A 27,336-nucleotide genomic window follows, 5' to 3' on the forward strand; every position below is an offset into this window, starting at 1 on the left:
CACCTCCTGGTGGACCCCTCGGCTTGTCAGGGTGAGCGTGGTGAAACTCCCGTACCTTATCGGGGTCCAGGATGCGTGCCCTGGGCACCCAAGACCGCTCTTCCGGACCGTAACCCTCCCAGTCCACGAGGTACTGGAGGTACGAACATCGATAAGGCGGCGGACGGTGAATGCCGGGTGGCCGTCGATGACTCGGGCGGGTGGTGGGGGGTCGGCCGGAGGGCAAAGCTCGCTGGTCCGGACTGGCTTGATTTGCGACACGTGGAAGGTGGGGTGGATCCGAAGGGACGGGGGCAACTGGAGTCGCACCGCAGACGGGTTGATGATTGTGGCGATCTTAAATGGTCCCAGGAAGCGGGGAGACAGTTTGCGGGAGTCGGTCTTCAGGGGGATGGTCTTGGACGAGAGCCAAACCATTTGACCGGGCAGGTATGTGGGCGCCGGGATGCGGTGGCGATCGGCCGCGGCCTTGGTGCGCGCCCCGGACCGAAGGAGAGCTGCCCTGGTCTTGTTCCAGACCCGATGGCAGCGTCGGAGGTGATGCTGGACTGACGGTACGGCAAGGTCCTTTTCCTCCGCGGGGAAAAGCGGAGGCTGGTATCCCAGCGACGCCTGGAACGAGAGAGTTGTGGGCGTACTCTATCCAGGGCAGGTACGAACTCCAAGTTGCGGGGTTGGCGGAGACGGTGCATCGCAGTGCAGACTCTAGGTCCTGGTTTGCCCGTTCCGTCTGCCCATTCGATTGCGGGTGAAAGCCGGACGTGAGACTCACCGTCGCCCCCAAACCGCTGCAAAAGGCTCGCCACACCTGGGATGTGAACTGGGTCCCCCTGTCTGAAACGATGTCCACCGGGATGCCGTGGAGGCGGAAGACATGGTTGGTGAGCTGATCGGCAGTCTCCTTGGCCGTTGGGAGCTTGGGCAGGGCTATGAAGTGGGTGGCCTTAGAGAACCGATCCACCACCGTGAGGATGACCGTGTTCCCCTGGGAGGTAGGGAGTCCAGTCACAAAATCCACTGCTATGTGGGACCACGGCCGCCAAGGAACTGTAAGGGGGTACAAGAGTCCAGAAGGGGGTGAATGGGAGGCCTTGGTCCGAGCACATACCTGGCACGCTGAGACGAAGGCCCGGGTATCCATGTCCATGGTGGGCCACCAGAAGTGCCTCTTGAGCAGAGAGAGAGAGCGACTCGCACCGGGATGGCAGGCGAACCTGGAGGCGTGGACCCACTGGAGCACCTGGGAGTGGACAGAGTCTGGGACAAATAGTTTACCAGGCGGCCCGTTACCTGGGTCAGGGTCGTTGGTCTGGGCCTCTCGAACGGTGTCCTCGATCTCCCAGTGGACCGCGGCGACAACACATGAGGGAGGAATGATCATTTCCGCGGGGCCCGGGCTGTCCTCCAGGGTGAACTGGCGAGAAAGTGCGTCCGGCTTGATGTTCCGGGACCCGGGACGGTAGGTCAGGAGAAAGTTAAAGCGACTAAAAAACAGGGAACAACGAGCCTGACGAGAGTTGAGTCGCTTGGCAGACTGGATATACTCCAAGTTCTTGTGATCCGTCCAGACCACGAACGGCTGCTCCGCCCCCTCCAGCCAGTGGCGCCACTCCTCCAGGGCGAGCTTGACGGCCAGAAGCTCCCGATCCCCCACGTCGTAGTTGGCCTCCGCCGAGGACAACCGGCGGGAGAAGAAGGCGCAGGGACAGAGGCGGTTGTGGGGGTCAAACCTCTGCGACAGCACGGCCCCCACTCCTGAGTCGGAGGCGTCTACTTCCACAATGAACTGGCGCCGAGGGTCGGGCTGATGTAGGATAGGAGCAGAGGTGAAGAGCTTCTTGAGCCTCTCGAAGGCTGATTGCGCCTCGGGGGACCAGGAAAACTGCAACGAAGGAGAGGTAAGTTTAGTTAGGGGTGAGATAACCCTACTGTAGTCCCTTATAAAGCGTCTATAAAAGTTGGCGAAGCCGATGAACCGCTGGAGCTGCTTGCGGTTGGTCGAGACGGGCCAATCCGCGACAGCCTGGATCTTCTCGGGGTCGGCTTTCACTTGGCCCCGCCCCACAATGAAGCCCAAAAAACCGACCTCCTCCGCATGGAACTCGCATTTTTCTGCCTTAACAGTTTGTTCTCGAGGAGGCGCTGCAGAACCAGGCGAACATGACGGCGATGCTCCTGGAGGGACTGGGAAAAGATCAGGATGTCGTCCAGATAGACGAAAACGAACCGGTTCAAAAAGTCACGAAGAACGTCGTTGATCAGGGCTTGGAACACTGCAGGGGCATTGGTAAGGCCAAAGGGCATGACCAGGTATTCGAAGTGGCCAAGGGGGGTCTTAAACGCTGTCTTCCACTCGTCCCCCTCCCTTATGCGCACAAGGTGGTAGGCGTTTCGCAAGTCCAGTTTAGAAAAAACTGTGGCTCCGTGGAGTGGCATGAATGCAGAGTCCGGGAAGGGGGAGCGGGTACTTGTTTTTAACGGTGATACTGTTCAACCCCCGGTAGTCAATGCAGGGGCGCAGTGACTTGTCCTTTTTGGCCACGAAGAAGAAACCCGCACCCACGGGGGAGGTAGAAGGTCGGATAATTCCAGCGGCCAGGGAACCCCGGATATATTCCTCCATAGACTCTCGTTCCGGCCTCGAGAGGTTATACAGCCGACTGGAAGGTAACGGAGCTCCCGGGAGGAGGTCTATGGCACAATCGTAGGGGCGGTGCGGAGGTAAGGAGAGAGCCCGACTCTTGCTAAAAACCTCCTTGAGGTCGTGATACTCCGCCGGAACCGAAGACAGACTAGGAACGTCCTGGGATGGGCTGATGGCGGGACCGGACCCCCCGGCGGGAGGTAGAGCCGACTGGAGACACTGGGCATGGCACTCGGGACTCCACCCAGAAACCCCACCCCGGGCCCAATCAAAGATGGGGTTATGAGTTCGAAGCCAGGGGTAGCCTAAAACCAGCGGGGAGGCGGAGGAAGACAGGACGTGAAACTGCCGGGTCTCACGGTGGTTGCCGGACAAAACCACAGTGACGGGTTCTGTGACGTGGGTCACGCGACCTAAAAAACGTCCATTAAGTCCCTGGGCGTGTAGGGGCGTTCAAGGGGTTCAAGGTGTACGCCGAGCTGTTCCGCGACTTGGGCGTCGATAAAATCCTTCTCGGACCCGGAATCAATGAGGGCGGAAACAGGAAGAGTCTCAGAACGTACGCACAGGTTGGCACTAAGCCTATCGTTAGTATCCGGGATATGTGACTCACCCACCAGTACTCCCAGCGCTACTGGCGGGCGCCCCCTTTTGGCCGAGCCGGGCAGGTGGCTATAAAGTGCCCGCGCTCGCCGCAGTAGAGGCAGGCTCCGGCCAGGCGACGCCTCTGCTGACGCTCCTCGGCCGAAACTAGGGTCCGGTCGACCTGCATGGGCTCCTCTGGGGGCAGAGGAGCGGCGCGCAGCTCCGGCGGGGCTGGTGAGCGTCGTCTCGCTCTCCGACGTTCCCGGTTGTCGATCCGGTTGGTGAGGGTGATGAGTGACCGTAGATCGGAGGGTTCATCCCGAGACACCAGCTCATCCTTTAGGTGCTCATTCAGTCCCCGCACGAAAACGGCTTGTAGTGTGCTCTCCGTCCAATCTACCTCCGCCGCGTGCGTCCAGAAGTCTATGGTATAGTCCGCCACCGTCTTGGAGCCCTGGCTAAGAGTCAGTAGGCGGGACGCCGCATTGTCCCGGTAGTGCGGGTGGTCAAACACTAATTTAAAGTTTGTGATGAACTCGTTATAATCCAAATTTTCCACTGGTGTGCGGGTTAGCCGTGCCTCAGCCCACTGGAGAGCCCTTCCTCGAAGTAGTCCACAGATAAAACGTATCTTCGTGGCCCCAGAGTGAAAGCGCGTAGGACACTGTTGGAAGATATATTCGCACTGGAATAGGAACCCCCGGCAGAGATGAGGCTGGCCCGAATATGGCTCCGGATCCGTGCCCTTCGGTTCCGGAGGACGCGGCGGCCCCCCCGCGGCCGTAGGCGGAGCAACACGGAGCGCGGCCACTTGGTGGCTAAGCTGCGCTACTTGTTGGGTCAGGGTCTGATTCAGGTCTAACAGAGTCCGGATAGATTGTTCATGCTGCCCCAACACCGCCTCATGGTGAGAGCGCGCTTGCCGGAGCGCCTGATCCGGACCCGAGTCCGCTTGGTCCATCGTTGGCCAGACCGTTCTGTCGTAACGGGTGCAGGAAGGACCAAGAGGTGCAGACTCGGGGCAAGGTTACAGTGTTTATTATACAAGTCTTTAGTGAAAAGCAGTCTTAAACAGTCTAATAACAAGTACGAGGATCCGGGAAGCAGGAGGCAGACGAGACGGACGGAGAGCGGGTCGGGAGTGGGAAGCCGGGGCCGGAGTGACGAGGGAGACGGAGACGAGACCAGGACAAGCGGGACCAGCGTAGTCCAGGAAGCGGGACCCAGAGTCAGAGGCAGGCGGGACGCCAGAGACCAGGACAGGCAGAGCAGAGGGAGTTGATGGTACCGGAGAGTAGAGACGGGTGCAGGAGCGGACGGAGGCAGGAGTCGGAGCGTAGAGGCAGGTACAGAAGCGGGCGAAGGCAGGAGTCTGGAAAGGGAGGCAAAATCCAGAATGAGTGCTGAGCAGGCAGGTAACAAAATACAAAACTGTGCTGGAACATTCACGTTTACACGCGGACGGTCTGGCGCCGAGTGTAGTCTGCCGAGCCCTCAAGTACTCAGCAGCAGGTGGCGGTGATTACGCTGATGCGCTCCAGGTGCGTGCGGAGAAGTCTCGAACTCCGCCCAGCTCCGGGCAGACAGGTCGGGGAGGGGTAGAGAGCATGGGAGGACAGGGACAAACGGGCGTCATGACAATGGGACTGTAGCCAACCTCCCAGGATGTGGCCACAGGAGGAAAATTGATGATAAATCAAAGACACGGATAATACACATGGTAACAAAAGAGCCCAGAAAAAACTTCTAAAGAGAATCAAGCTGAACTTCACGCTCAAGAACCATCAAGATTGCACCATCCATCATTGTTTGAGCCAAAGTGGACTTAATGGGAGATGACCAAGGAGGACACCATTGTTGAAAACAAATCATAAAAAAGCCAAATTGGAATTTGCCAAACTACATGTTGACAAGTCACAAAGCTTCTGAGAGAATGTCCTTTGGACAGATGAGACAAAAATTGAACTTTTGCCAAGGCTCATCAGCTCTATGTTCACAGACGGAAAAACCAAGCATATCAAGAAAAGAACAGTCCCCACTGTGAAACCTGGAGGAGGCTCTGTTATGTTCTGGGGCTGCTTTGCTGCATCTGGCACAGGTTGTCTTCAGTCTGTGCAGGGTACAATGAAATCTCAAGACTATCAAGGCACTCTAGACAGAAATTTGCTGGCCAGTGTCAGAAAGCTCGGTCTCGGTCGCAGGTCATGGGTCTTGCAACAGGACAATGACCCAAAACACACAGCTAAAAACACCCAAGAATGGCTAAGAGGAAAACACTGGAGTTTTCTAAAGTGGCATTCTATGAGCCCTGACCTAAACCCTATTGAGCATCTTTGGAAGGAGCTGAAACATGCTGCCTGGAAAAAAAGCAAGCAAAGCTTCAAACCTGAGGCAACTAGAGCAGTTTGCTCATTAGGAGTAGGCCAAAATACCTGCTGAGAAGTACACAAGTCTCATTGACAGTTACAGGAATCGTTTGATTGCAGTGATTGCCTCAAAAGGTTGTGCAACAAAATATTAAGTTAAGGGTACCATAATTTTTGCCCAGGCCTGTTTCATGAGTTACATATTTTTTTTTTAATAATTCTGTTAAAGCATGGTTGAAAAGCAATGTCTGACTTTCATTGGTTAAATTTCATAGATTTTCTTTTATTTATTATTACTTTTGTTACATTGAAGTTATTTCTGTGACCAGTTTTTCTTTCATTAACCAAGGGGTACCAACAATTCTGTCCACATGTGTAAACTGTTCACTTTTTCTATTTTTAAATCATGCCTCTGTTCATCAACAACGAACCTGTGCACCTTCTATATGAGCTAGTCCTGGGCCAACTCCCAGGGGGCGCTGTTGGCTTTCTTTGATTACATTACATATTATGTTAATTTAATTATTGGTTTAGTGATTAGCCACTACATCAAGCTAAGCTAGAAACAACATGTGCTCGGTAAGGCACAATTCTGACCAAGGCCTAGTTCTATTCCCCTACTGCCCCCGACAGGTTGAATTGGGTCAAATGCAGGCATTACATTTATGGCTGCACAATGTATCATGAAAATATCAATATCACAATATTAGCTGAAGAAATTTGCTAAGCAAAATGATTTTCCTTGTTAAGTCCATTTGGGTTAGTCTTAGTAAATACATTTTTTTACCCAGTTTTTATTTACAATTAACAGACTTAATTGTGCCAAAAAATATATTCAAATGTCGCAATAATATCGAAACTTTGTCAAATATCGCATCCTTTTCTCATATCATGCATGGGAAAAATACATTTTTAAATCAGTTCTATTGTCCTTGTGTCTGACACTCGTCAATCATTTTGGTTTAATTTGGACATTTTAAATCACAATATTCATTTAAAACGACTTAAGAAATGAAACAAGTCCACTGACTTAAAAAAAACAAACTGCGGTGCCCAATGAGAGTTGACGTTGCCATAAATATCACAATAAAGCATCGCATGATGTCGGCCACTCCTAAAGATGGCTGCCCATTACGCTAGTGAGATGTGTTTGTACCAAAATGGCTATGTGATGCCACCGAATCCTACACATACCACCAATTAAAAAAAAATTAATTGGAGAAGGAAGTGCGTACCAGGCATGTACCCGTGGAGGTAAAAACGAGAATCTTGCAAACAAGTGATTTAAGATTACTCAAACATGAATCACTCCAAATACAACACCAGATGAGTAAATGGTGAGAAACAACTATACCATGGCTAGAGCTCTGAAAAGTATTTTTTGCAGAATAGGTATGATTTAAAAGATGAAATAAACTGTTAATTGATAGTTTGTTGTGGTTGTTGTAACTGCTTATGTACTTAAACTGGTTATAAAATATAGATTATAGATCACAGTATCACAAAATAAGATTCATATGACTTTGAAATGACACAGTACACTTTTGGTCCTCAGTAGGACTCAGATTGCTGATGGCTCTTTAAAGATGACTTCTATTCCTGACACCAGTGCTCTGTCTGAATAAACTCTACAGTTGTGGTGTCTGTTATATCCTTTTTTTTTTCTACAAACTCACCATCCCGATACAAACTGATATACAAAGGCCACCAGAACTCAAATAAACCCATGTAAGGAGGCTCTAAATATAAGCTGTGGAAGTAGTGTCCTGCGCCCTGCACACAGTGTGGTCCTCCTGGGGCTTCACGCTCTGTAATGATCCGACCAGCGTGGCACAGAGCTAGAAGCCAGGTCCTGCTGCGGTCTCATTCAGACAACAACCTCAGCCCAGGCCTCAGAGCATAGTCTCTGGGTGGGATGTCTACTGCTCCCTGGCCCTGGAGTACAGCAATGCTCTTTATACGGGAATCTCACAGAACACATTTTATTGCCTGCAGTTAATCCAGAACTCTGCAGCATGGCCTATAAAGGGCCTATACTACACTATTTTTGATCTGTTATAATATTTCCTCATCACAAACATACATGGAGTTGTGTTTTGTTTCTTTCACATGCTTAACACACAAACCCTGCATATTTAGTCTTAGTTCTTTTCCTAAACTGAAAACACTTGTGATGTCATGTGATAACACAAGTGGTCCACTGTGTTTTTAAACTCCATACACATTCACTTGAATTATTTGGATCATTTCAGCCCTGGAATTGCCAATCTCTACTGAACAAAGGATAAAAGGTAGTTGTTAACTTGAAAAAAAAAACAAAAAACAAAACACTCTGTGACATCACAAAGCGGAACAGAACATTTTGAGCTTTGGAGATGTAGATGTGCCAACCATCTCACAAGTCCATTTTGCATAATATAGGACCTTTACCAGGGAGCAAAAGGTGCACTCACATAACCCCAATTCTTGCATCTTTGCATTGGCTTCCTGTTAATTTTAGAACTGATTTTAACATTTGTTTGAATGTACTGACTCCACAGTACATCTCAGACCTCCTCCAAATGTACCCCCCCGTGTACTTTGAAGTCCGAGGGCCAGCTCCAGCTCGTGGTGCCTAAGACCAGACTTAAGACCAGGGGGAACAGGGCCTTCTCTGTGGCAAACCCTAAGCTCTGGAAAAAATCTGCTTTTTTGTTTATAATGATTGCTTTTACCTGTTTCAGTGCAGCACTTTAGAAACTGTTTATAAAATGTGCTATACAAATGAAGTTGATTGGGCCTGGAGACCAGAGAGGGAGGAGGGTGGATCGGGGGCAGTCTCTGATGTGGCTACAGTGGTACACCAGCGGGCCTCGTCACTTTATGTGGTGCCACAGAAGGGCAAATGGACTTTCCTGTTGCCTGGTGCGCCATCTGGTTCAAACTGATGACTGCAGCCGGCCGCAGACAAAGCCACTGCCCACACTGAGCTGAGTTTGTCCCTGCTTCCTCTGTGGTGCTTCCACACACAGTCCAGCCCTGAGTCCTCCAATCTGCTCTGCCCCACATAGACTGGTGCTGCTGGTGGTACTGAAGGGTTTGTACCAATGTATAAAACAGCCAGGTGAAAGTGAAAGCACACATTCTATTCATACAAGTGAGTGGTCGGGTCAAAAACTGTTCTCTCAGCTATTTTCATCGGTTTCTAATGCCATTCTTTGGCCTAGCCACCTGTCCAGCCAGAACCACATGCTTTCACAAACTTTTACAAAGACGAGTGGATCTGGAACATGGATCTGCAATAAGAACAGGATAGGGCATTCCCCCTCTGTTCCAGTGCAAGAGAAGTGGCTGCTCCAGGTACTGCAGCTCCCAGGAGCTTGGGCCCAGAAAGAATTATTTCAAAGAGCACAGTATATTTTTTGTAAATTTAAACTGCCCATGTTCTGAAAGGGCATCCAGATTTCACAAAGGGCCACTTTATAGGATTCCTCTCTATTTTCACAGCATGAACATTTAAATATTATAAATCCTCAAGGTGTTTAAAAGTTAGCTTTGTAAGATTTAGCCTAGCCTTGGTCTGAGCCCACGTGAGCTCCGCTCTAGCAGCTAGGTAGATAGGTCTATCCACGGTGGGCTGCATTAGGCCAATATTCACAAAGTAATGTGTAAGAAAAAAATCTTTTTTGGCATTTTGTACCAATGACGGTCACTAAAAACAATGGCAAGTTGATGCCATCTTTGGTTCATAAACTCTTCTTTATCTGACGTAAAAGAAATGACAGATTTAATTTTGAATGATGCAGAGTTTTGGAGAGGAGATGTGTACTACATTTGAGAGACACCTGAAACAAATGAGCAGATGTGGTTGGACCATCCCAAGTTAGGATGGAGGTTTGACACACTTTGTGGTCTGGTTCCAGAGCCTTCTGGATTCGAATTGGATGTAGAAGGGACTGGCTGCTCAGGCGAACTAAGGCAAGGTAACTCATTCCACTAATAAAACAATGGTGCATGGGAGTATTGTGGTTGTTAGCCTTTTCTCTCAGTTCCTGAAAATGACAAATAGTTTGTCATGTATGTCACATAATCATTTGTGATGTGATCATGTTTTAAGTGTCCAAAGTTTGTTGTTTAAATCGTTTTAGATATTTGCAAGCAGAATAAATTATTTCTATGAATGGTTTAAATTGTATGAATGTTGATCGGACAAAATAAAGGTTGTTGTGAAAAGGGGGATGTTGCAGTTAGTATAACATAGAGGTAAACTGGACAACATTGACAAAGGACAGTTATTGATAAGGCAGTAATTACAACATCTATTACACACTGATGCCTCTCAATAGATACAAAAGGGAATCACAACCAACACTGCACAAAAACACAAGTGAAAATACTTGAGGAAAAAGAAATATACAACAAACTGTGGTCATGAACATTCAGTGAAGCTGATACTTGCAAGTTATTGACCCTGTATGAGCTCAGTGTTTGGACTGACACAGATGTAACAAATATGCAAGTGTTTGTAACAAACAGGACAAATACGTATCATGATAAGCCAACTGACGCCTGGCAGACTGTTATATATGGATATATTACTAAGACTTTCTCATTACTTGAGCAAATGAGGAAACAAATCATGAACTTTATCAGAATAATGTGGCTGGATGGCGTGCTATTAGTGCTAACCCTCATGTCTCTTCCTGGTCACGCACCTGCTCCCACGCTCCCCAGCACCTCTGGATCCACGAACCACGTAAACCTGTTGCACTGTCCTGTGAAGCATCCTCGTTCCCTGGCCTTGTGGATTTATGAACTGTGACTTTGCACATCTTGTGAATAAAAGTTTGTTAAACCTTCGTGAGTTGCGCACTTTTGGTCCCTCTGTCTTGCTGGTTACGACAGAACGTTCCGGCCAAAAATGGACCAAGCGGACTCTAGACCTGACTCTACGCTTCAACAAGTGTTTACTCACCACGGCGATGTGCTCGGACAGCTTTGGACAATACAGACTTCGAGACTTTTCTTAATGAATTTAAGTTGGTTTTCAGCCATCCCCACTACCGAGCCGACGCCGCTTCCCGCCTGCTAGGCATAACCCAGGGATCCAGGTCAGTGGTGGATTTTACTATTGAATTTTGGACACTAGCTGCCGAAGTGGATTGGTCAGATAGCACGCTTAAGGCTGTGTTCTCCAGGGGACTAAATTACATTTTAAAAGATGAGTTAGCCTCATGGGACAAGCCCTCCCACCTTAGGGCTTTGATCACGCTGACAATCGGCTACAGGAGCGCCGGTGGGAGGCTCGTCATTCCCCTGTTCGGACCGCGGTCCGCCCCCGTCACTGGCTGCGGAGGAGCCTATGCAAATCGGGAGGGCGCACCTTACGGCCGAGGAGCGTATGCGACGCCGCATGGCAGGGAAGTGCTTCTACTGTGGAGTGAGGGGGCATTTTGACGCCTCCTGTCCAGCTCGGCCAAAAGGAAGGGCCCACCAGTAGCCCTGGGAGTACTGGTGGGTCAGTCGCATATCCCAGCTCAAGACAATAAACTTCAGCTTCCGGCAACTCTCTGCCTCCGCTCGAACACATTATCTGTCCAGACCCTTGTTGATTCCGGGGCTGAAGAGGATTTTATTGACCGGCAGTTGGCAGAGTAGTGGGGAATCTGCCTGGAGCTCCTGGAGCGCCCACTCACTGCCCGTGCCCTCAATGGACTGCTTTTAGCCCGCGTCACCCATGTTACGGAACCTATTACTGTACTTTTATCTGGGAATCACCGTGAGATCCGTAGGTTCTACGTCATCGCCACCACTTCCTCGCCGTTGGTTCTGGGCTATCCCTGGCTTAGGGCCCACAACCCGGTCATTGACTGAGCCCGGGGAGTGATAGCGGGGTGGATTTCCGCCTGTCATGCGGGGTGCTTGCGGTCAGCCCTATCTCCTGCGGGGGGAGCTTCTCCGTCTAGCGACTCTGTCCCGAAGGCACCTGACCTCCTTGGTTCCGGAGGAGTACCACGTTCTTTGGGATGTCTTCAGCAAGGATCGAGCCCTCTCCCTGCCTCCTCATCGTCCTTATGATTGCGCCATTGACCTCCTGCCCGGGGCTCCCTTACCCACGAGCCGCCTCTAAAACCTGTCTCAGCCCAAGAGAGAGACTATGGAGCGGTATATTCGGGACTCGTTGGCTGCAGGTATTATCCGTCCTTCTTCCTCCCCGGCGGGGTTTTTCTTTGTGGCGAAAAAAGACAAGATTCTGTGCCCGTGCATAGACTATAGAGGCCTTAATGATATTACTGTTAAGAATAAGTACCCGCTTCCTCTTATTGACTCTGCTTTTACCCCTCTCCATGGCACCACCATATTTTGTAAGTTGGACTTACGCAATGCTTATCACTTGGTGCGGGTGAGGGAGGGGGATGAGTGGAAAACGGCCTTTAAGACTCCCATTGGTCACTTTGAATACCTAGTCATGCCCTTTGGACTTACTAATGCCCCTGCAGTGTTCCAAGCCCTCATTAATGATGTCCTTCGGGATTTTTTGAATCAATTTGTTTTCGTGTATCTAGACGATATACTAATTTTTTTCCAGATCCTTAGAGGAACACAGACAGCATGTTTGCCAGGTATTGCAGCAACTGTTGGAAAACAAACTGTTTGTAAAGGCCGAAAAATGTGAGTTGCACGCCGACCAGGTTAGTTTCTTGGGGTTCATAGTGGGACGAGGCCAGGTAAAAGCTGACCCAGAAAAGATTAAAGCCGTGCGGGACTGGCCAACCCCTACCAACCGTAAACAACTTCAGAGATTCATAGGCTTTGCAAATTTTTATAGGAGATTTATTAGAGACTTTAGTCGAGTTATTTCCCCTCTCACTAGACTCACATCTCCTGCCCAACCGTTCACCTGGTCCCCTGAGACTCAATCGGCTTTTGAAAAATTAAAGGATTTGTTTACCTCTGCCCCTATCCTGCACCAGCCTGACCCCTCTTGGCAGTTCATCGTGGAAGTCGATGCCTCCGACACCGGCGTAGGGGTGGTGCTCTCCCAGAGGTTTGACCCGTTTAATCGTTTGTTTCCTTGTGCCTTCTTCTCTCGACGCCTGTCCCCAGCTGAGGCCAACTACGATGTGGGGGATCGCGAGCTGCTCGCTGTCAAGCTGGCCCTAGAGGAATGGCGTCACTGGCTGGAGGGGGCGGAGCTACCTTTTCTGGTATGGACTGATCACAAGAACCTTTCGTACATTCAATCTGCTAAACGTCTTAACTCTCGCCAAGCTCGTTGGTCCCTATTTTTTAGCCGCTTTAACTTTACCCTTACTTACCACCCGGGGTCCCGCAATGTGAAGCCAGACGCCCTCTCCCGCCAGTTCGCTCAAGAAGAAGCGAACTCCGTCCCGGAAACCATCATTCCTGAATCCCGTGTGGTTGCTGCCCTCCACTGGGAGATTGAGGACCTGGTGCGGGAGGCCCAGCGTGACAACCCCGACCCAGGTAATGCTCCTCCCGGCACATGATTTGTCCCCGACTCTGTTCGCTCACAGATTCTGCAATGGACTCATGGCTCCCACTTTGCCTGCCATCCCGGAGCCTCCCGCACCCTTTCCCTGCTGAGGTGACATTTTTGGTGGCCCACCATGGACAAAGACACTAGAGCTTACATCTCCGCCTGTCAGGTGTGTGCCCGGGGAAAGTCCACCCACTCGCCCCCTTCTGGTCTGCTGCATCCGCTTCCTGTCCCGAGTCGACCTTGGTCCCACGTGGCGGTGGACTCTGTCACCGGTCTCCCCCCATCTCTGGGTAACACCGTAATTCTAACTATAGTGGATTGTTTTTCTAAAGCAGCTCATTTCATTGCCTTGCCCGAACTTCCGACTGCTAAAGAGACGGCTGATCACCTTACTAACCACGTTTTCCATTTACATGGTATTCCCATGGACATTGTGTCTGATAGGGGGACTCAATTCACCTCCCAGGTATGGCGCTCCTTTTGTGAAGGACTGGGGGCTTCGGTTAGCCTTACCTCTGGGGTTCACCCCGAATCCAATGGACAGACCGAGCGCACGAACCAGGATCTGGAGAGGGCTCTACGCTGCGTGGTCTCCGCCAATCCGTCTGCCTGGAGCACCTTCCTTCCTTGGATCGAATACTCTCATAACTCACTGGTGAGTTCCGCCACGGGAATTTCTCCTTTCCAGGCCTCTCTGGGTTATCAACCACCACTCTTCCCGTCCGAGGAGAGAGACTTGGCGGTGCCATCGGTCCAGCACCACCTCCAGCTCTGTCGTCGAGTCTGGAGGAAGACTTGGGCCACTCTCCTCCAGTCTGGGGCCCGCACCAAGAGGGTGGCCGACCGTCATCGTGTCCCAGCCCCTAAGTATGTGCTTGGCCAGTCAGTGTGGCTGTCCGCCAAAAATATTCCACTGAAAACTGATTCACGTAAACTCTCTCCACGTTTCCTCGGCCCGTTTAAGATTAATAAGCTTATTAATGACTCCGCAGTGCAACTCCAGCTTCCGCCATCTCTTCGTATTCACCCCACGTTCCACGTGTCCCAGATCAAGCCTTTCCAAACCAGAAACCAGGGATTTTCACCGTGCTCACCCTGATAAGCCTGGGGGTCCACCTGGAGGTGTCCCTTGGGGGGGGGGGGGTACTGTTGTGATCCCTGTTTTGCTGTCCTCCCGTGCTGTGTTTCCCCCTCCCTCACCTGCCTGTCTCTGGAGCTGGGCGGAGTCCTGCTCCCCCTGCGTGCACCTGCAGCCCATCTACGCAATCAACACCACCTGCTGTGGATAAGAGGAGTGAGGACCAGACACTCTGCACCGGAATGTCCGCGTGTCACACGTGAATACTACTGCCTGGCCTTGTATCTTGGTATTTTTGTGAACTTTTGACTTATTGGAATTTTTGCTCTTCCCCAGACCTCCGCCCGAGTACCAGCTCCGGAACCCCCGCTCCTGCACCTGCTCGTCTACCTTGGTATGGTCTCACGTCGTCCTCGTCTAACCCTCGTGTCTCTTCCTGGTCACGCACCCGCTCCCACGCTCCCCAGCACCTCTGGATCCACGAACCACGTAAACCTGTTGCACTGTCCTGTGAAGCATCCTCGTTCCCCAGCCTTGTGGATTTATGAACTGTGACTTTGCACATTTTGTGAATAAAACTTTTTTAAACCTTCGTGAGGCGCGCACTTTTGGTCCCTCCGCCTTGCTGGTTACGACAGGACCTTAAGTCTACAGTTCTCTCCCAACAGGTCCAAAAACTCTGGAAACTCCCTGGTGACTGGTAATGGTAATCTAACCTAACCTAAATGAAACAGATTCTTAGGTCCAAACAAAAGTTACTTAATATTGGCCAAAAACTCTTAAAGTTAAACGGGCAGACAAAAGTGATAATACCAATTAGATCATTATTATCATCAGAGCTTAACTTTCTAGATGCTCATGGAAACACATTAGAATGTATCTGACCTGGCTTGTTTCTTCATTATGACATGGCATTGCCTGGGTACTCTCAAAGAAATACTGCATTGACTTTATTGTTGTTTATCATAGTAATCATTCCGCTCATTATCTGATACTTTGAATTAGACCAACCCACCAGCTATGTACATTCTAGTAATGGGTCAAATAATAGGACTAAAAGAGGGGGTGAGGTCCCATTACCACTGACTTGTAATGTCACAAATTTTCTTAGTGTGGCCACAAAAAACAAATGGTACTTGACTCTCTCCAGTGCTAATTTATATCTCCCAGGACACCCCTGCCTGTCATGTGTATCTGTTTATCCAGGACCAGAGTATTTAGTTCCCATACCCTTCACTTATATTTTTGATTATTACAATTTATCACTCTCACACACTGTGAGACACTATAACCACTACCTAGCCTCTGTTAATTGTTCCTGAGGAACATTTGTGGCAGGTGGTCAGTGTACCATAAAAAAGAATTATTGCATGAAAAGAGGGCAGTCATGGTACTAACCTGTCTCCTAACCCCGTGTCATCCACTGCATGTCTTGCTTATATGTTATCTCTTTATACCATGCCTAATATGTCTGTCAACCCTATACACAGTAATCCCCACAGCCATTCTCGACCATACATGCTTGCAAATATAAACCCATCCCACTAATCCAAATTGCACAAAGCACAGCTGGAATGCATACAGAGAGCCCACACCTACCAGTCTACTTTTGTTAGAAATCTTACTACAACCCTGTGTTCTACTATCACTATAGTTAACGATATCCCCTGTGTTGCTTCCTTAAATTATTCTTGTGTGTGTGCAGTTGCTGGTGTAAAAAATACCACATGTCCACTGATTCATACATGTCCTCTGAGGAGACAAGACTTACCCATAGCTGACATGTGGTGGCTTTGCAACTCTAATAATTTACTGACTACTTTGTCTTTTCACTGGTCTGCATGTTGTGCAAGAGTGATGTTCTCTACTACTTTTTCTCTCTTACCCATTCCTGAACCCCCCTTCCTCCGCTACATGCTAAGATGTTAATGACTATGGTTGAACAGTGTGTGACTGCAGCTTTTTCTAAAGAAGTCACTGCTGCAAAACAAATGGCATTACTTCCTGCTTCTCCTAACACCCCTCCTTCTGCTTACATCACAGTTATGTCTGACTCTGAGACTGAAGGCAATGTGTACTAGACTAACCTATAACATTTTTGGGGGAAATGAATGTCCTTGATTTTCGGGTTGGTTTAGGGATAGCATGACTATGTACAGTACTGTGGATTTATGAGGTGTCTTCGGACAGTTGCTGGGAGCAGAACCGCAAGATGTCTTTTCCCATTTAAGTCAGAAGGTAAAAGGTACTGTTTGAGAATGTCAGTACTGTAACAAAAGTTTTGTTTTTTTTATCTTGTACTAAATAAATCCACATGCTTCAGTTTAGTAGAATTATGATTTTTGTGTTTGCGTATTGCATTCATATGCGAGTAGTTTTTGATGAAAGGGTTAAAAATCTCCAGATTACATCAGATAATCTGTACATGGTATGTTTAGTCTACTCATGAATATGTATGCTTTTGCTTTTATCCTCAGCAATATATTTCTTGTTTTAGTTTTATTCTTGGGGGGCTTTGGACTTTGTTTTTGTTTTTTTTTGTTTTTATTATTATTTTCTGGTTATTTGATATTGTTTTTCCTTTCACTATGTGTTCACACTATGTGGCATGGTGTGAAGAGGGGGAACTGTGAGGTATTTTCTAGCAGTCCCAACACTACTCTAAACTGGTATGTTGATTTACTCATGCTAAGGTAAATAACATGTGCCCAACAGATGATATGGAATGCATCTCCCAACGTGGGAGATTACAAGGACTGTGGACAATAAGATAACAGCTATGTTCTGGTCATTTTGATTAAATCCACATCTCAGGAGTGTGTGACCCCCCCCACTCTGAGAGGGTCATAAAACACTCACCTTGTTCTACTTTGCCTAAAGTTCCTTAATGTGTAACACCATCCTGGCCAGAAGAAGACCCTCCTCACACACACATACACGCACACACACACACACACACACACACACACACACACACACACACACACATTGGGAGACCCTATAAAAGCTATATGCACATCTCAGGGCTCTCCACCTATCCTTTCTGGAGAGTCCGTTGCTTCATTGTTCACTTTACCTGTGTGGAACTCATTAAACCTTTCTGACTTTATGGTTCAGTCTCTTTCTCCTCTTTGATGCTTACGCCAGAAACAACCAATTCTTACACCGCTGAGCTTCATTTGACTGGAGCAGAACACTATGGTTTAAGTCACACTCACTTGTGTTTTTCAACATTTTTTTCATTGAAAAAAATCACACGGCACACCACCAGCAGAAAATGTTAAAAAATTTAACTCTGTAGCCTATATTTACAATATAAAGTCGTTCTCATCAAAGTGTCTAGAATAGGAATTAAATCAACACAAAGAAAAAGTATTTTATAATACAATTAAATATTTCTACTCACTCAGTGTGAAGCCTGGGCCTGTTTGGGTGAGCACAGGGCTTCCTGGCAAGAATTGAAGAAAGACACACACAAAGTTCTTGCTCAACAGCTCTGAGTCTCTCTGTTTTTAATTTTTGTAGCAGTCAGGCTTGAAAAGCTCACCTCACACAGATATGTCATGGAAAATGGGAGCAATATCAAAATTGCTTTGTTTGTCAGAATGGGGAACTCCTTGGCAGTAACCAACCAAAAACTCTCCAAAGGTAGATCAGCAAAGCTGAAAATCATGGATTTGTCCCAGTTCAGTTAGTTCCTGCTGCTCCTGTAAAGTCATGTCCTTTCCACCAACTGATGCTGAGCTATATGGGTCTCTAACCCAGTCAAGACATACAGGCTGAAGAAAAATAAAATCACATCTCCTCAAGAGTTTTTAAATGTTCTTTATAATTATCTCACACAGTGCAACAGTGTTATTTCATTTCAAGATTGCCAGTTTCCACATGTTGTTGTCAGAGCTGCACCTTTGAACGAAATCAATTTATTTTATCTGTACTTGTGAGCAGGTCAGACCTTGCATTCTTGTGTTCTGTTCATTCAGATGATGAAAAATATCTGCCAGATATGTCAGCCCTGCACACCACTCACCACTTGCAAGCAGGTTTGCATAATTGGACCTCTCATTTATCAGAAATACTTTAAGTTCCACCCTCTGCTCATATACACGGACCAAGACCTTGCCGCGAGACAACCACCAGACCTCCATATGTCACACCAAGGCTTTATGCTCCACTCCCATTTCCTCACACAAAGATTCAAATATGAGACTTTTCACGGGTTGTGACTTGCGCACAACATCCAACACAGGAACTAGTTAGGAACTAGTGTTAGGACTTGGGCTGTGTGCTCGTGCTGCAGGGGAGAGTGTGAGGCTGAAGCTGTCTGCAGGAGAGTGGTTTAAGAGGCCTGCTTCCTGTGATAAACAGATCCTGTGTGGTCAGCCGCCACCATCGGGCTGCTCTCTGTAAGCAAGATTGAGTTTATGAGTTTACCAGTGTGGAGTTTGCTGAGTGCCGTTATGATAAAGTAATAACTTGCATGCTAACATGCACTCCCTGATTATTAAACAATAAAAATAAAAAAAAATGATGACAGCATGCAGCAGACTCATTTTGGCTTCCTCATAATGGCATTTAACTTCATATAAGCAGTAGATTGTCATTTATGATGCTTTTATATTTATGCAACATATGGAATATTTTTGTGTGAACCAAATCCGAACATTTCAAGTAATTCAAACATAAGCACAGAGGAGGGGGTGGAGATAGGAGGTAGATAGATGCATAATTACAAACGGATTATCCAAACAGTCAGACTTCCCCCACCCCAGATGCTTCCTCCTGATGCTACAGAAGACACAAGTTGCCCCACGTCAGCAGAGACAGTCCAATGGGAGCACCCTGCAGCCTCCTCCCAGCAGACAGCAGCGGCCCCCAGCTGGTGCAGAGCCGTATGAGGCCATGGTTAGACACATCTGGTAGAGCATATGTTTGCAATGACATAGTTCATAAGATTAGCTCATTAGCATTCATGACTATAGGCTGCTGCTTTGTGTTTACATGGCCTGGACTAGCTTAAGATGCGCACAAACCACTATCATCTGGTCTTGTCCTGGACAGAGTGTAGAGCCCTGTTATTATGGCAGAGATACACCATAATGACAACCAGCTGTCGACCCAATGAGAAAGAACACAACTCCTCCGAACGGCCAGATACATCTCTTACAAAGTGTATATTCAAAGAGCAATTTAACATACGCTGGTGACGAAAGCCTGCCTTGTCCAGGATCCCAGTGTTCTACTGAAAGGAGATGTTTGAGTCCTGTCTCTGAGATGTTATTCCTTAGCCTGGAATGTTCTGCAGTGGCATTATCTATCTTGTGTGTGTCCAGTTACAGGTGTTTTTTATGTTTTTAAAAATATCTTCAGTACATGGAACTTTTCTGTGAGTTGGGTCGCCTCTGCACATATATAACCTGAGGACAAAAATGTTGAAAATGCTTTTATTGGAACATTACATGGACAATAACATCTCCATGGAAACAGGCAGAGGCCGATGATGGGACAATACCACAAGAACTAGTTCATTTCAAACTGTTTGCAGTGGTCTAGAGTTATTCTTTAGCATATGCATTCTGAGCATCCTAATTACTGAATTGTAAACTTTCAGAGTCCAGAGCGGACTTTAGTGTAGTGAAAAGCTAATAACAACTAGCATGCTAGCATGCACTTTCTGAGTAATAAAACGCTTTAATATTAGATGCAGCATGCAACTTGACCTCAAGAGCTACTTATACAATATATCTGTACTGGGGAAGGACAGAAATACATGGGGAAAATGCATGAATCAAAATCACAAAACAGTTTCAGTAATCAAATGAGTACTAATTCAGTATTCATATAGTGACACTCCAATCCCTGATACTGCAGTGACATCATGTTGGGAGTGTTCTACATGTATATCTATGGAAGTTGCCATGGTGACACAATGCACACATTCCAATCCACACACCAAGGACTACAGATGGAAATTAGCATTTTGCTAAATCTGGTGCAGCCATCTTTTTAATGTATCTGCACACTGTCCTTCAAATAAATAAATAAATAAATCCAATCCAGCTTTATTTATAAAGCACTTTAAAAACAACACAGTTGACCAAACACAAAAAAAAAAACACAAAAAAGGTGTTAAAACACAAAAAAAACATGAGACACAATAACATTAAAAACAGAACATGATAAATGTCAACTCTTTACACTGAGTTAAAAGCCAAGCTAAAAAAATGAGTTTTAAGAAGAGATTTAAAAACAGGAAGTGAGTCGGCCAGTCTAACATTCAGTGGAAGTGCATTCCAGAGTCTTGGAGCAGCCACTGAAAAAGCCTGATCACCCCTAAGTTTCCTTTTTGGCTTAGGGACCACAAGGAGAACCTGACCTGCAGACTTGAGAGAGCGGGAGGGCGTGTAAGGTACCAGCAGCTCAGACAGATACAGACGGGCCAGGCCATGCAGACAATTAAAAACAAATAGAAGAATCTTAAAATCAATGCAAAACTGAACAGGTAGCCAATGAAGAGATTTGAGAATGGGAGTTATGTGATCAAATTTCGGAGAACCAGTTAAAAGACGAGCAGCAGCGTTCTGGACTAGCTGATGACAGGAAAGTAAGGTTTTGTTGAGACCTGAGTATAAGGCATTGCAATAATCTAACCGTGTCGATTAGCAAACACTGCCAAAAAAAACACCCTGAAAGCTCAAGAAAAAAATATAAAATTAATTTAAACAGCACATTTTCAAGTGCCTGTGATCAATACAAGTGTTCATAGTCACGTTTAGGTGTTTAATGTTCGACAAAAAGGTGAGAGTGACTAACTGAAAAACTTTTGGCTAATGCTAGCTAGCTCGTGACTGTAATGTTATTTGAGAGGGACTTGTTTGAGAGGGACTACCTGTTGTAGTTCCAGCTAAATCAGCCCTTTACAGTCAGATTATGTTAAAACAAAGCTCCCCCCGGGAATGTTGATGGCATCAGCTGCCAAGTATCAATAGGTGGAAGACCCTCCAACAGAAAAGTTACATAGTGGACCTTTAAAAATGTCTAATGGTGTTGACATTATTGAGACTTGAACAGGTCTTTAAAGCAGAGGAACGTGCCCTGTTTGTCTCCTCTCTGACCCTTGTTCATCACAGGGTTAAATATTAGCAGAGGTTCCAGCTGTGGGTGTTCTTACACCCACAGCTGGAACCACCCATGACTCACCACAAATAAGTGCATGGATTTAATGAGGCATTAGGAAACTAAAGACAGCCCATAGTGGTGCAATTACTCCGCTCTTCTTTTGATTAGGAGCTGACATGTCTAGCTGCACGATGGAAGCGCTGCTAGCTACAGCTTAAAAGAGCTCCTCCGCCTCTAACTGCTCTGTGACTGCTAATTGACTCCTCTGGGACTGCTCCTCTGTGACTGCACTGTGGCTTCTCCTATGACTGCTCTCTGACTGCTCCTCTGTGGATGGTCTGTGACTGCTCTGTGTGTACTCAGGGCCTGTTCCGTGACTGCTTTGTGGGTGCTCTGTGACTGCTCCTTTGTGATCTGCCTGCTCCTCTGTGGCTGCTCTGTGACTACTCTATGACTACTCCTCTGTGACTGCTATCTGACTGCCCTGTGGCTGCTCTGTAACTGCTCCTCTGTGACTACTCCTCTGTTACTGTTCTGCGACTGCTCTGTGACTGCTCTGTGACTGCTCTGCGACTGCTCTTTGACTGCTCAATGACTGCTCTGTGACTGCTTTGTGACTGCTCTGCGACTGCTCTGTGACTACTCTGCGACTGCTATGTGACTGCTCTGTAACTGTTCTGTGGGCTCTGGCAGGCCCGGCCCTGTGTTAAGTGGCTTTGTGAGTTTATCCAACGAGGTCAGGGAGAAAATAAAAACATCATGCTGGCGCTACAATTACAGGCTCCGACATGACAGCCGCCTGGTTCTGTGCTTCTGACAGAGTGCCCACTTTTAATGGTCGGGTCTGGCTGCAGGATAAACAAACCATCATGGGATTAGCGTAGCTGTGTCTGCGTGCCGGGCCAGCCGAGGGAGCGGTTGGAGGCAGGGGGAGGCAGGGGGAGGCAGGGGGAGGCAGCAGCAGCAGTAGTGGCGGTTTTGGCGGCAGCACAGATTACAGCACAGAGCAGGGCTGTGGTTTGTACTGTACACTCACTCTCTGAGTCTCTTCCTCTGACACATTCTCACACAGAGCACTTCCTGAGCTCTCACACAGGAGACAGGAGCCACGCAGCTATGTTTCCACTTCCCTCAGAAGACTAGGAAATACAGCTGTCACTATACTGCACAGTCAAAGGCTCGCTAGCTACCAAAAAAAGCATACTCTTTTTTTACTTAATATAATGTAAATGTCAGCACCAAATTGATATTTAATGTAGTGTTTTCACTATACTAAAATGTCAGTACTAAGGAACATACTCACTTATATTCAATACCGATTCCAATACCACAAAGGGAAAAAAACAAAAACAAAACACTCCTTCTTTAGACAACAGAAAGCGATTAGAAAGTGATTTCCAACATTAAATGATAGTACTTTCTTTTATATTCCCATGTGGCCTTAAATCTGTGTCCCTCAGTCGTCCATGTAGGTTCCATAGTGGTCCATAGGAGTATTCTAGTTTAAGTGGTCTTATATTTGTTCTGATACAGCTCAAGATCATTGTAAAGCTGTTTAGAAAAGATGAATTTCTGTCCTGTGAATATGACTTTTATAGTATCAAAATCTGCTCAAATGAGTATCTAGTTTCTCTAGTAGTTTTAGCATCAAATAGCATCTAATTTTCAATACTTTTGGCAACTCTTGTCACCATTTTGAACTGTCAAGGTTGATTTTTAATTTGAGGAAACGGCTTGATACTGATTTTGTTTCACCAGTGATGATTACAAACACTCTGTAACAGAATGTAATTTTCAACACCAAATTAACACTTTGCAGCTGATGCCATCAGTATTCCCTAGGGGTATGGTAAAAGTCAAAAGTAAAATCTGTCAACTGGACAAAAAGTTGTAGGAGTGAAGATGTTTCACTGCTCATCCATTCTTCAGTTCTGGTCAGATTACAGGTGAGCACTGCCTTATATCTATCTGAAGGGAGGTTTACGCTAAAACTGAAAACAACTATAGTTTACCGTTTCTGTTTGTAGGCTAGGTCTAATGAGCTACACTAAGTGCACACTGTGTCTCAGTCATACTTAACATAACTTTATGGTTTTTCTTTGTTTCCTTTGGGTCTGACGATGGAGTTATAGATGTGGGATAGATGATATCTGAGGTCCCCATCCCTGTTCAAGGAATGATTGTCTTAAAATGTTTGTAGGTTTGAAATAGACCAGAATTTCATACTGTCTGAAAATTCTCTGAAGCTTTTCAGAAACACACTAGGAGTAAGAAATAGCTCCATCTCTCTTTTTAGGTTCAGATTCCCTGTTGCCCTATTTTTTAGCTACCTTAGATCTATTGAAGGCCTATTTTGGATATCCACAAGCCGAAAGGGCTTCTACATAAGAGAATGTACCAATACCATTGCGAGAGCTTCTTGGGACCCCAGTCTGCCTTACTTCACCATATTAAAGTCACTAACCACTCCTTTGAAGATAGTGAGGTACAGATCTTAGCCAAAGAAAATAAATAGTTTGAGAGGGGAGTTAAGAAGTAATATTTGTTAGGAAAGACAATCCTTCCTTGAACAGGAGGAGGCCTTAGACATCATCTATCCCCCATCTATAACTCCATCCTCAAACCCAAAGAAAACAAACGAAACAAAGACAGTAATACAGCTAGCCAGGATGCTAATAGGTGCAAAAGGACCCATTAAGACCTGAATGAATATGCTAAGTATGATTCAGGCACAGTGCGCACTTAGTGTAGCTCAATAGACCTAGTCTACAAACAGAAATGTTTGTAGACTATGTCAGTTTCGGTGTAGTTAGCCCCTCCTTTCACATTGATATAAGGCAGTGTTCACCAGTAATCTGATCAGAACTGAAGAAGCGGCTTTTAGAGCAGCGAAACTCCTACAACTTTTTTTTTCCAGTTGACGCATTTTAATTTTGTCTTTTACTATGGATCAGACCTGCATGACTGAGGGATTACACAGACATTCCATGGGGGTATGATGCTAACTGTACTGCTAATGGCACTGCTCTGTCTGAAGCTCTGTTACTCAAGTTAGACTTTCATCTGAGCTTTGTTTCAACACAATCTGATCATAAATAAATTATTTTGTAAGAACTAATACATTTGTGCTGTTGAACAAGTTTTTCAGTCAGTCACTCACTTTTTTGCTGAACATTAAACTCATAAACAGGACCATGAATGCTTTTTTGACCATTTTTTGATCACTCCAAAAATGGGTTGTTTCAGATGACATCTGCCACAGACATAAATGGTGTCACTTCAAAGTAAAATTATTCAAGAAAGGTCGAATTTTGTCCTATTTTTTATTTGATCAAATATGTACCTAGTTTCGATTCTAGCAGGTGTTTCCAAACCAGTGCCAGAAGTGGGTTCTATTGTCTTATACTAGGGTAGAGCTGTCACCTGACAAGGGCTGCAGAAAAATTTAACGAATGATTCACTCACAAATACAGTATGTAACAGTTGAACAGTTTTGCTGCAATGCAAACTAAACATTGCCAAGTATTACAAGACTGAAATCCAGGTGTTCCAGGTGAACTGATGCCCGAGCCTCCTCAGCTTGCCCCTCTTGACTTGCAGTAGCAGCGGCTCTACTCTGAGCTCCTCCTGTGTGACTGAGATCCTCATCCTCTCTCTAAGTGAGTGCCCAGCTGCCCTGCGGAAGAAACTCATATTGGCCGATTGCATCTGTGATCTTATCCTTTCGGTCATTACCTAAAGCTCATAACCATAGGTAAGGGTAGAAATGAGAGCTTTGCCTTTCAATTCAGCCCCTTCTTTACCACAACAGTCTGATACAGTAAGTAGAGAGCTTTGTCTTTCGACTCAGTCCCTTCTTTACCACAACAGTCCAATACAGCAACGACTGTTGCCTGTCAAAATCACACTGACTGGCATCTAGTCAACGTGATTTTGATTAGATTTTTTCCCAAGGATCTGTCCATAAATACAATGAAAAGAACTGGTGACAAAGGGCAGTCGTGGTGAAGGTCCAATAAGCACTGGGAACAGATCTGACTTACTGCCTGCAATGTAAACACAGCCTTTCCTGTAAGGTCTATTCCAGGGTACAGTGACCTGCCTGGTCACTGTATGACCGGAGCAGGAGCTGAGGAGTGTAATTTCCTTGTAGTTGGAACACACCCTCTGGTTTCCTCCTTAAACAGAGGGACCACCACAGTCCAGTGGTACTGACCGCCATGCAATGTTGCAGAGACGTGTCAACGAAGACAGCTCCACAACATCCAGAGATTTACACATCTCATCCAGCCTGGAGCCTTGCCACCGAGCTTGACAACCACCTCATTGACTTCAGCCAGGGTGATGGATGATTCCGCCTCCAGGTTCCCAGTCTCTGCTTTCTCCTTGAAAGATGTGACAGTAGGGTTGAGGAGATGCTCAAAGTATTCCTTCCACCATCCGACAAAATCCCAGTTGTCCTTTGACAGTGGAAGGAGGTCAGCAGTTATCCACCCGCAGTCTAAACAGTTTTGGTGAAGCATTGCTTCCCCCTCCCCTCGGATGGTTTGCCAGAATCTTTTTGAGGCTGACCAATAGTCCTCCTCCATGACCTCCCCAAATTCCTTCCAACCCCAAGTTTTTGCCTCTGCAACCGCACAAGCTTGGGCACACTTGGCATGTTGGTACTCATCAACTGCCTCAGGAATCCGACAAGTCAACAAGGCTCGATAGGACTTCTTCAGCCTAACGGCAGCCCTTACCTCCAGTTTTTGCGACCGGGTTTGAGGGTTGCCACTACGACAAGAACCCAGTACCTTACGACCACTGCTACCAGCGGCCGCATCGACAATAGAGGCGGAGAATATGGCCCACTCAGAATCCATGTCTCCAGCCTTCCCAAGGATGTGGGAGAAAAGGTGCGAGTTGAAGACCCCACTGACAGAGGGCGCCACTAAATGTTCCCAACAGACCCTCACTGTATGCTTGGACCTGCCAGGTCTATCCAGCCTCCTCACCAATGGAACCAACCAACCACCGGTTGACAGCTCTGCCTTGCTCTTCACCCGAGTGTCCAAGTCAGATGACACAACTGCCGATCATCGACCTTTGACCTATGGTGTCCTGGTGACACTGATGGATACCCTTATGCTCGAACATGGTATTTGTTATGGACAAACTGTAACTAGCACAGAAGCCAAAATAACAGAATAACAGACCACCATTTGAGTTCAGATCAGGGTGGCTGTTCGCTTCCTCCTAACCCTAACTCCTTAATGAAGAAAGCCTGAAACATTCTTACTAAACTATTAATCCTTACTGAACTATTAATAAACAGTTGAACCCTCCTGGAGCCTTCACTCATAGCAGCCAACCCATCTGGAGCTTCCCTTTTAGAGCAGCTGGCCCACCTGGAGCAACCAACTCAGAGCACCTCACCCACTTTGAGACTCCTAACCAGAGTAGCTGACCCTACCCACCTGACCTTATCCTCACAGCAGCCAACCCTCGTAGGCCTTCCCACCTGACCCCGTGCCTCAGAGCAACCAACTCTCCTGGCACCTCCCGCCCCAGAACAGCCGACCCTCCTGGAGTGGAGGGACGGTGGCAGAGGAGAGCTCATTACAGGTGACATTAGCAATCTGCAGGTGAGCAGGGTTACATCAGGCTGTCCTCATACAGGGCTCCCTCTAGGGGCTAATCAAAGAGGACAGGTGGTTAACACAGTCAGCCTCACCTCACTCCATCCACTGGGAGGCTCTGGTTCTACAGAACGGACACCCAGAGGACCTGGTCTGTTTCTAATGTGGATTTAACTACAGCTCATTATCAGACGGCTTCTTCTACATTATTTTCCAAAACAGGAGTGTTAGCAACCCAGCACACTCCCAAAAGTTTGGTGAGATTTAAACACAGAAGACATCACCACTTAAAAGTGCTCGTATATGTAGGTGTTAGCAAAAGTGTTACGTAGCACTTTTTCAGCAATAAAAAAAAGTTAATGAAAATTAGATGGTTGTTATGGTAGCTCCATAAAATTTTAGATCAATATTGTGGTTTACAATGAACAAAATGTAAAATA

This window comes from Periophthalmus magnuspinnatus, chromosome 3 (assembly GCF_009829125.3).
Source record: "Periophthalmus magnuspinnatus isolate fPerMag1 chromosome 3, fPerMag1.2.pri, whole genome shotgun sequence".
Classification (NCBI taxonomy): Eukaryota; Metazoa; Chordata; class Actinopteri; order Gobiiformes; family Gobiidae; genus Periophthalmus; species Periophthalmus magnuspinnatus.